The 7858-nt window shown below is 40.4% G+C and overlaps 1 long non-coding RNA gene across 1 annotated transcript; it reads right to left on the bottom strand.

The window, feature by feature from the left end:
- Positions 1-2088: 2088 nt before the first annotated feature.
- LOC311087406 lies at positions 2089-4835 on the bottom strand. Its single transcript, XR_014607267.1, has 3 exons — positions 4703-4835; positions 3465-4581; positions 2089-2548 (listed from the first exon to the last, which is right to left on the bottom strand). It is a non-coding gene; the product is annotated as an uncharacterized lncRNA (long non-coding RNA).
- Between the last annotated feature and the right edge of the window lie 3023 nt (positions 4836-7858).

The following is a 7858-nucleotide window of genomic DNA, read 5'->3' as shown; positions in this document are numbered from 1 at the left end:
AAGACTCCTGCGCTGGGGCTGCGCACGAGATGGCAGGAAGCGTTCGTCAAGTTTGCTTTTAGAACGAACGTCCTGCCTATCCTCTGGCCACTCAATGGAAAGTCTGTCAACCGCTCTAGTGATCACATCGAGCAGTTCCTCAAACGCGTGAGACTGAGGTGGCGAATCCTCAGACTCAGCTTCAATACTCACAACATCCAACTCCTCAGAGCTGGATAGTTGCAGTACTGGTGCCTCCACCGGGGGGGAAGAAACCGCAGCGCGTGCTTCCACACCCTGATGAGAGGCACTGGATCTGTCAGTAAGAGGCTGAGATAAGGCAGAGCCCGTCTCAACATCCACTGACAGATCCATTTGCGAACCCCAGGTCTGAGATCGCCGCCGAGCCTCAGCCGCGGCGGGACCCGAGCCCTGGGGAACGTGGTCGGGATTGAACCGAGCCAAACGGGATCGGAGCGTACGCAATGGAAGCGCACAGCAATGCACACAGTCACCACCCTCGAGTGCTGACTGGGCATGCTCCTCTCCCAAACAAACAACACAAAGAGTGTGTGTGTCACCTCCCGTTAAATAACGCGGGCAGGGATGAACACACACTCGATACTGCTGCTTGCTCGCCATATCTGAATAAATATATATATATATAGACAGACAACACCAAATAACAAGGACAGATTTCAACACAGAGCGCAACTGAAGACTCAGAAAGCTTTCGTTTTCTGTTTCGGGCCGGCTTTTATAGTTTCCTGGTACGTGACGTCACCCGCCTCTGACGTTCCGCCACACCATTGGACTGATTTTACATGTGCTTCAAGACGTCATCACGCAAAGCGTTCCCCATAGCGTCATTCTCGACGCAACGGGAGTTCCCTTGAAAGGGAACTACTTGTGTATGGATTTAATGTATAATTAACAATGTGAGGATGCTTCATTCACTTTTGAATGTCATATTGATTTAAATAGTTCATCTTTCTGTCTGCTGTGATTCATAAGCTTTTTATCAGTTTGATTTTAATCCAGTAATCTACTTATTACTTACATCTGCAGTTTACAGATTCTCTTTTAGTCTTTGTCTCTTTGCATTGCTTGTTCTCATTGGATTAAATAAGGAAAGGTTTTTGTACAGTGTTTCTGTGTTTCCTGTGACTGTGGGCCACAGAGCACAGTAATACACAGCAGAGTCTGATACTGTAGCAGAGGAGATCTCCAGATCCACATGGATTTGTTCCTTTTTTGTTATTTTTACAGAGAGTCTTGGATAGACACCTCAGGCTCTTTTGCAGCACTGGTGGTCGATACAAGAAATTCAGGCTTTGATCTTCCATTCTGACGATACCAGAAGAGATCATCTGTACTCCCAGTGGAGGAATAACTACAGGACAACTTCACAGTTTGTCCTTCATCAGCAGCAACATCTTTGTCTGATTTGATGGTATTTCCAAAGACAGCAGCTGAAACAGAAGAGAAATTAGTTACTTTTATAGAAAGATTTCTTTGTAAACAGTCAATCAATTTATCAATCAATTAAAGAAACACATACCAACTGAAGCACAGAACACAATAACTGAAAGAAGATCCATTGTTCAAGTGTTCACTGTGAGAAGAGTCAGACTGAATCGTTTCGTCCTCAGTCTCTTTCAGACTCGATGAGATCATGTCAGATCTGTGAACTCTGAGTCCCTCCTCTCTGAGCAACATCATGTCTATATTTCACACATGGGGAACAGAAGAAAGAGCCAATCACACTCATCAGTGTTTTCTCTTGTTTTCTCTGTGCTATTAATGTGTTTATATGTGATTTTGGAATATGTTTGTGATGAGATTCATTGTAAGGAAGAACTCAGCTGTGGCGAACTCGTAAATTATTTTATTGAACAATCTTTAATAAAGCGACAGTTCAAACAATAGTTAGTGCTTCATTTATTTATTTTTTTAAACAATACAGACACCACACACTAGTTTGCCGTAGTCTCTCTCCCCCTTTCCCACATAGTCAGCGGCCTTACATCTGGTCTCTCCATGCCAATTACTGCAATGAGAAACAGGAGTTAGTCATGCTGCACTTGACTCACCGCTCGTCTCCTGACTCCCTCTCTGTGTTAACATTTACACTCTTTATTATAGAATTTTGTGAATAAATTGATTCTTCAAAAGCACTATTTCATGATCTGAAAAGGATGTTAAACTGTCTTGGCTGAGATTCAGCTCATGAGTTTTTGTATGTGGTTTGACTTCAGTTTTGTCACAGTGGGCTGCAGAGCGCAGTAATACACAGCAGAGTCAGACACACACACATCCTGGATTGTCAGAGGAACTGAATTTGATGAAAGTTCAGAGTGAAATCTCTCCTGGAACTCAGTGCCATTTTCTCCTCCAAATTTGCTTCTCCTCAGGATGTATTTAGGAAAGTCATTTGCCCTCTGGATGTACCAGAATACATTTTCTTGTGCTGAATCTGTTTTATATTTACACTGTAATGTCACAGATCTTCCTTCAGCCTCAGTCACATGTTTGTCTGGCTGATCAACTGTGTCCTCTGATCTGCACTCTGCAAAAGTAAAAAAAAAAAAAAAAAAAAAAAATGAATGTACAGTACAATACAAAATGTAAGCAATTTAATGAATGTGTAGCTGCATTAAATGAAGATTCATACCAAAAAGGAATAGTGTGAAGATAAATATATTCTTCAACCTGTGTGACATGACTGTGTCTATGTTGAAGACACCTTGAAGTAAATCAGTGAATATGAGAGTTTTGCTTTTGCTATTATAATGATGGTCCAAGGAGGAGCTTGTGGATACACATGAAAGGTTCAGTCAAAGGTAATATTGAGTAACTACTGCCCTCTTATGGTTAACTGCAAGTATTGCATAAGTGGATCTCAATCTTAATGTAATAAAAGACCTGCACCATTTAATTTATTATTTTTTTGTTTATGTATGAGCTAAATTTGTCTGTGAAGTGACTCATTATTCCTTAGTGCACCGATCTTTAAAGAGTTTTTATAAGCATGGAAATATCAGGAAATATGAATAATATAATAATCAAATTTTTTTTTTTTATTAATTTTTTCTCAAATTATTATTTCCATGTTTTCTGTTTATAGGGTTATTATAATACAATATAAATGTATAATGTAATTGTATAATTTATGTTTCTCTATATGTGAATTTATGTGCATGTACACAGCCATCCTGTGGCATATCTGTATGCCCTGCTTTACAGAGGTTGGACAATTCTGAAACACTGGCCAATATAATTTTGGAGCGATGGCGTAGTCTAGTGGTCAATCTTCACTGTTTTTACATTCCATCAGTAAGAACAGAGTGTGAAGGTTGAATTAGCAGAGCAATAGCATAGCTGTACATAGCATATTGCAATCCACACAACATAATGGGAGACATATCAGAGTTCAACACAGATTGAATCCAAAAATTAAATAAAAGCACAGCTGCCCAACTCACTGCAGAATTAAATGTGCTCCTTGACTCCCCTTTCTCCACTAAAACTGTTCGACAGAAGCTCCACAGAGTCAATATTCATGCGGGCTGCTATAGCCAAATCTTTGGTCACTCATGCCATTGCCAAATGTCGGTTTCATTGGTGCCATCCATTCAAATCTTGGGCTGTGGACAATGTGAAACATGTATTGTTCTCTGATGAGTCCACCTTCACTGTCTTTCCCAAATCTGTAGGAGTTACGGTGTGGAGAAGCCCCAAAGAGTCTTAACACCCAAACTATTGCTGCCCAGAGTGAAGCAGGGGGATCAGTGATGGTTTGGGCTGCAATATAATGGCATTCCCTACCGTGCTTGATGGGCACGTCACTGCCAAGGACTACTGAACCATTCTGGAGGACCATGTGCACCTAATGGTTCAAACATTGTACCCTGAAAGGGGGTGGCATGACTTCATGTGAGACATGTGAGTCCACACACAGCAAGACTTGTGACAGAATGGTTTGATGAACCTGAAAGTGAAGTTGAACATCTCCCTGCACAGTCACCAGATCTAAATATTTTTGAGCAGCTTTGGGGTATTTTTGAAGGAGCAAGTCAGAAAATGCTTTCCTCCACCAGCATCACGTAGTGACCTGGCCACTGTTCTGGAAGAGGAATGGCTCAAAATCCCTCTGGCCACTGAGCAGGACACGTATCTGTCATTCCCAAGACGAATTGATGCTGTTTTGGCCGCAAAATGCAAAATGAGGCCCTACATCATACTAATAAATTATTGTGGTCTAAAACCAGATGTTTCATAGAGCTGATGTGTTTCCTGTGACTGTGGGCTGCAGAGCACAGTAATACACAGCAGAGTTTGATACTTCAGCAGAGGAGATCTCCAGATCCACATTGTTTTGTTCCTTTTTTTCAACTTTAACAGAGAATCTTGGATCTACATCAGACACCTGAGCTTCTGTTGCACTTCCAAAGGTGAGTACAAGAAATTCAGGGTTTGATCTTCCATACTGGAGATCATCTGAAGTTGAAGAGGAATAAAGGCAGGACAATGTAACATTTAAACCCTGATCCTCAGATACACCTATTTTTTCTGGTTTGATGACATTTCCAAAGACAGCAGCTGAAAAATAAAAAGTAAACAGTAGCTTTTTAGTGAGATAGTTTTTTTTTTTTTTTTTTTAGTAAAACTCACTGTTGACAAATAATAATAATAATAATAATAATCAAATAAATATACACACCTGCTGAGACAAAGAACAGAATGACTGAATGAAGATCCATATACAAGTGTTCACTCAGAAAAGAGTCCGGCTGTCTGAGTCAGTCAGACATATTACATCATGTCAGATCTGTAAACACCGAGTCCCTCCTCTCTGAGCCATGTCATTCACACCTGAGTAACAAAAACAGAAGCCAATTACACTCATCTAGTATGTTCTTGTGTTTTTCGTGTTATATTGTAATATACGCTATGTTTTACATATAATAAACCCTGTAAGTCCTGTAAAATAAGTTCTCCTGCAGTTTGATCAGTCACACAGTTTCTCTCAGTTTCCACTGCATCTGATACGCTGTATCTAGGCCTATTTGTTTGTATTACATTACATTTTAATTTTTTACACATGCATTATTACAGTACATCTCCAATATAATATTTAGAAATTTAACATTTTAATTTGAAGATTGTCTCCATTTCATCATGGGTTTGAATTTTAACCAATAAATTTATTTGGAATGAATATTAATGCATTTAAAGTTAATTTGTTAATTGTTAAGACATTTAAATATATGTGTGTTTAAAATATTAAGAGAAAACACACTGTAACACAAAGTTGAAATGTTGAGTTGCAGAGAGAGGGAAAACAATACATGGAGTTGGAGGAAAAGATGCATGTGAGACAAGAGCTGGCATATTTTCCTGCGGGTTTAATAAAATGACTTAAGCGCCATCACACTCTTCCACATACATGGGAATTGAAAAAAGTATACAAATAAATATTCAAATCAGGTCACAACTAGAAAGAGGAAAATAAAAGGAAGAACACAAAAGTCGGCAGAGCAGTTATCTCTTCTCCTGCTCACCTTCTATAGACTCTTCTTCTATGCACATGCGCATTTGTCTTTCTACCACAAATTACCGTGAATGCTGTAAGTGACCGTTACAACCATGGGTTTAGCTATGTTTATAGCTATGTTTGTCTGAGAAAGCTTCTAATTATGTGTTGCTCGCTTTCATCTCAATAAAATGTACATACAACACAAATATGATCTGATCACAGTGATGTGGATATGTTTGCACAAGCTCTACAATTCGACACTCCGCTCACATGCTCTGTCGCAGTCGAAGGTCCAGAAGTCCATGGCGATGGCAGAGCGACGACTGACCAAGGTGCAGCCAGAGGGAAGAGGAAGCCTGGTGAAGCCTGGTGGAGCCGGAGGGATGATGGTCCCAGGTGGAGTTACGGGCTTGGAGGCTCTAGGTGGAGCTCGAGGGTCTACACTCTAGGGCGGAGTTGGCAAAGTTGAAGGCCCAGACGGATCAAGGATACTTGGTGCAGACATCTCAGGAGGATCCGAAGGGCTGAAAAGAGCCAGCGAAGACAGGACCAAAGAACTAGGTAGCACAGACAGGGGGTTACAAAATGGCCTCCTTGGACGACGCAGGACAGGCAAATGATTCAGAAACAGCCGACACGGGACAGGCAGATAATTCAGAAACTGCCTCCTTGGCACTCTTTAACAATGTATCATTACCAAATGTATTGATTGTCAGTGGAACTGAATTTGATTCACAAAAATGACAGAGAATTAATCTGCATGTAAGATAAAACTAATAGATTGCAGGATTATACTTTTGGAAAAACTCACAAAATGAAAAGACAGCGTCTCTTCTGTCTCACTTTAAGTCATACAGCGCCCTCTTCTAGCAAAACTTTTCTGTACAATTTCAGTCATATCAGAGATGTGAACCTTTGGCTATATGAATATATGTTATGTTTCAGCAAAAGGACAGACTAATATGGTAATGATGCATTGGCATTTAAGACCAGATGAAGCAAGTGTTTAGAGCTTCATCTTGAATGAAGGCATGGGAGGTTTTTGTATGATGCTGTTAGATTTCCTGTCACTGCGGGCACCACCAGGGCACAGTAATACATGTACAGCAGAGAAGATCTTCAGAATAATCATGATAGCAGATATCTGAAGAAGAATCTGAATGATTGAGTATCATTCCGACTGGATGCCTTTGAGTTCTGACAACCTCCTTCAGATGAAAATGCTTCTACGTCTTCTGTCTATACTCTGTTAAAACTCTTCTAGCACGTGTATTTACCTGTGTCAGCTGTGTTGTCGATGCCTCGAGAGAAAAGAAAGTGCAGAGTGCGAAAGCACCAAAGTGACTGAAGGATTGCCGTAGCAGTATCTCTGGTCGCACGATGTGTATGACGTCATTGACATTTTAAAAGACTTTTTAAAGCAAATAAGTGACTCTAAAAAATCTAACACCCAGCAATGTGTAATTTCTTTGCATCTCCTTTCGAATACAACATTCAACTTACTAGACAAAAAATTATATCCTGAGAAAAGTGGATTTTGATGGATATAGCGCCATAGACCTCCATTCATTCTGCACACGTCCTGTGAGCGCCCTCATATGGAATCAGAGTGGAACTGCAACCAGTTCAGAAGCCGGAAGTGCACTGAGAGTAGCCTAGAAATCTAGACGCACCCTAGCGGCAGCAAAATGTATTTCGCAGCCAGGGGGGTCTAGCAACTCTCAATACACCTTCTAGCTGCAAAAACCTAAATTGGGTCAGGCCAATCACGTCGTGTATAGAGCGGGCGGGGGCGGGCTTAACATATGACGACAGAGTTGCGACGGTTACCAGGGGCATGTTCAAGTTCAAAACGGTGCGCAACGTTTTGCTACGGTTTCCGGGTTGAACGTCATGTTTCCTGGAAACGGCGTGCACCGGTGTGCAACGGGGTTTGAGATACGTTTTCTCTTGTTTGGTGGGTGTGTCAGAACTGCAGTCCAATCAGCAGCAACATGTATATAAAGCTTGCAGTATTAAAGTGAACTCACACAATGGGTTCAAGGAAAGTAATTTACAAATGTGTTCGATGCAGCTCGGTATACACAACAACTGAGGATATTAGAAGACATGTTTGTCGTAAGTTTTATTGTAAAAATATAGGATATCAACATAATGATGTAGTTGTTTATATTTTTAGCTTCATTGCAAGTGTATGACATTTGGTATAGAAATAAACAAGGTAATTAAGTGCTTTTCCTAAAAATGAGAAAGAAAATACAGGGTATTAAAACAGTATGAACTACAAATAAAGTCAGTATGTTTGACTAAATAGATGTGTTTTAGTCTGAATTAGGTAAG

This window comes from Abramis brama (assembly GCF_963993115.1).
Source record: "Abramis brama genome assembly, chromosome: 7".
Lineage (NCBI taxonomy): Eukaryota > Metazoa > Chordata > Actinopteri > Cypriniformes > Leuciscidae > Abramis > Abramis brama.
Note: the sequence above shows the minus strand (reverse complement) of the source record. Positions and strands in the feature narration are given on the sequence as shown.